A 2,946-nucleotide genomic window follows, 5' to 3' on the forward strand; every position below is an offset into this window, starting at 1 on the left:
TACATGTCAGGGTTGTTGAGCCTAGCACCCACAAGTGGCAGAAAGGAGAGGTCAGGTAGGGAGCCTTTGGCTCACCCCTTCTCTGTCTCTCCAATTTATCCCCATGTACCTATGGTATCAGGCATTCCCACAAACTGCTGACAGTGACACCCCTGCCCCCAGCCTTAGCACTTCCATGAAAACATACTTCTCCTGTGTCCTATTTCCTCCAACACAGCCAGGCCATTCTAGCTAATCATTAACCAGTTCATACTGCAGAGTTAGTGGCTGCTGCTTCTTCATGCATTAGACCTCAGAGATAATCTTCTTGCTTTTGGGGGTACCACTCACCCATGAAAGTGAGGAACACAGGGGAAGACATCTTCAAGATCTCTCTGAAGATTCTACATAGAGGATTGTTCATGCCAAATCAGTCTGGACTATGCATTCTGACATCACACTGTGATTTAAAGTAAAGCTATGTTATACATGGACTATGGAACAGAATACAGCCTGGTCATTATGGTTTCTTCTTACACCCATTAGGGTAAAATATACAGATATATCATGTACAAAATGTACATAAATATGTCCCAGCTAAATGATAAGAAATTATCAAGAAGGATAAAAGAAAAGCTATCAAGAAAATGTTCAGAGGGAAATATCTGTGAATTACCTGGAAACATGTGAATAAAGGTTTAAAGATGCAAACGCCAAGAGGAAAAAACACAAACATTTTCAAGTGAGTTGACTTTTGCTCCAGTTCTGAACTGTGTTGATAAATAAAAGTGGCTAATTAGCATGAGTGGAGCCTTAATAGCACACACACCCCCCACCCCATGAGACATTTTATGGTGTTTTTAACAAGCAAGATCATTCTTACAAGATAGCACAGACCAAATAAATAAATTAGATATTAGTCTACTGCTTACATTTTGGGGTTCCCTTGCATGACCTTTGAAGGAAATGCCCCCTGGGCATAATTGATTACCAATGAGAGAAGTCAGGTGGAAACTTTCTTCTAGTTCTGAAAAGGTGAGTAACACTGTGGATCAGAACAGTCAAGGTGAAAAGAAAAAGGAGGTTGCAGTACTATTCACTCAACCTTCACCCCTTCCGTTTCCTCACTCCCTCTGCCCCTCACTTGGGCCATTGGCAGAGAAGGAGTACTATTGCGCCCAGTCAACCAAAATGCAAAAGCTTGTAACAGGCAAAATGTAGGCTCACTTTGGAAGCTTAACCAGTGAATAATGACTGTGAATGCGTTCATTTCTACTCCCAGGTACCGTGACACAGCAGTTAAGTCACACTCTGGAGTCAGATAGATCTACATTCAAACCCAAGTTATAGTCATTCATTAGAAACCTTGGGCCTCAGTTTTCATATCTGTAAAATGATTGTAATATTAGTATCCACCTAATAGGATGGAGGATTAAATGAGACAACGATTCTCAAGCACTTAGCCTGAGGCTGACCTGACATACATTGTGTTTAGCAAATCCTGATTTTTTACTATAATATTATCCATATATTATTGCTACAAAAGCAGAAGACCATGATGGAGAATATGCACCTTGGTTGTCAGACACATTTTTATGGCAAAAAGTGACTTATGTCTTCATTCCTAGAGTCACCTTGATCAAAGCAAAGTTAAGTAGGACAAAGGCCAGTGGGTGAAATGGTCAATAAAGCAAAAAGACCAAGGATTTTATCATAGAGATGATCAGAGGCCAGATTTCAATATCTTGTTTAAGCCTAGTTGATAAACACAACTGCTGTGGGGAAAAATAAGTAAATAAAAGCCTTTTGCACTTCATTCCAATAAATATAGCTTGTGTTAAAACCAGCACAATTACTATAGCTTTGAAAAATGTTATTAATTAGAGAATCAGGGTAAAGGGTTCACAGGATCTCTGTGTATTCTCTCTCGCAACTGCATGGGAATTTACAATTACTTCAAAATAAAAAGTTAAAAAAGAAAACTGAACAATTTCAAAATGCTTGACCCACAACACGGAATCACAGAATTTGTCTGTTTCAAAAGAGATCTGGGACACAAACCATATGGCCCTTTCCTTCATGGATTAAAGTCTGAGAATCAGAGACTCCACTTCTTAGCCAGTTAGTAGCTTCTATCAGACGCAGAAGCCGGTGTTGCTTCCCCTCCATCCATCAGGATGTATTGTGTGCCTGCTATTTGCTCAGCCCCAGAAAGAAGCAAAGAAGTTGTGTGTCATCATCCTTAATTCACACATAAGAGAAGAAAGGCACAAAACTGCAGTTTTATTTTAAAAGTTTATGGTTCTGTATTTCTAGCTGGTTCTAGAACATGAGATGCAATAGTTTCCTAGGGCTGCCTTAAAGTATCACAAACTTAAAAACTGGCCTAAAACAACAGTATCTTAAAAAAACAAATGTATTGTCTCACAGTTCTGGAGGCTAAAGCTCAAAATCAAGGTGCCAGTGGGGCCACATTGGCTCAGACTGCTGGAGAATCCTTCCTCATATCTTCTTAGGTTCTGCAAGCCCCAGGTGTTCCTCGGCTTGTAGATGCATCACTGCAATCCTCCGTCTTCACCTGGCATTCTTCCTGTGAGTCTTCACGTCATCTTCCATCTGAGTGGGCCTGTCCCTGTGTCCAAATTTCCCCTTTTCATAAGGACGCTAGTCAAACTGAATTAGGGTCCACCCTAATGACCCCATTTTAACTTGTTCACCTCTGTAAAAACCCTATTCTCAGATGAGGCCACATTCTGAGGGATTGAGAGTTCGGACTTCAACATATCTTTTTTGGGGGACACACTTCAGCCCCTAACATGGCACATAGTACGTGCACAATAAATATCTGAGCACTAACTGACTAATAAAAGAAGTCAAATCATTAATATTCCAAACCAAGGAAACCACGGTACCAAGTCATGGAGATATGGCACAGATTACCAGATTCAAGAGTCTATAACAGAGTAG

This window comes from Galeopterus variegatus, unplaced genomic scaffold (assembly GCF_000696425.1).
Source record: "Galeopterus variegatus unplaced genomic scaffold, G_variegatus-3.0.2 Scaffold5, whole genome shotgun sequence".
NCBI lineage: Eukaryota > Metazoa > Chordata > Mammalia > Dermoptera > Cynocephalidae > Galeopterus > Galeopterus variegatus.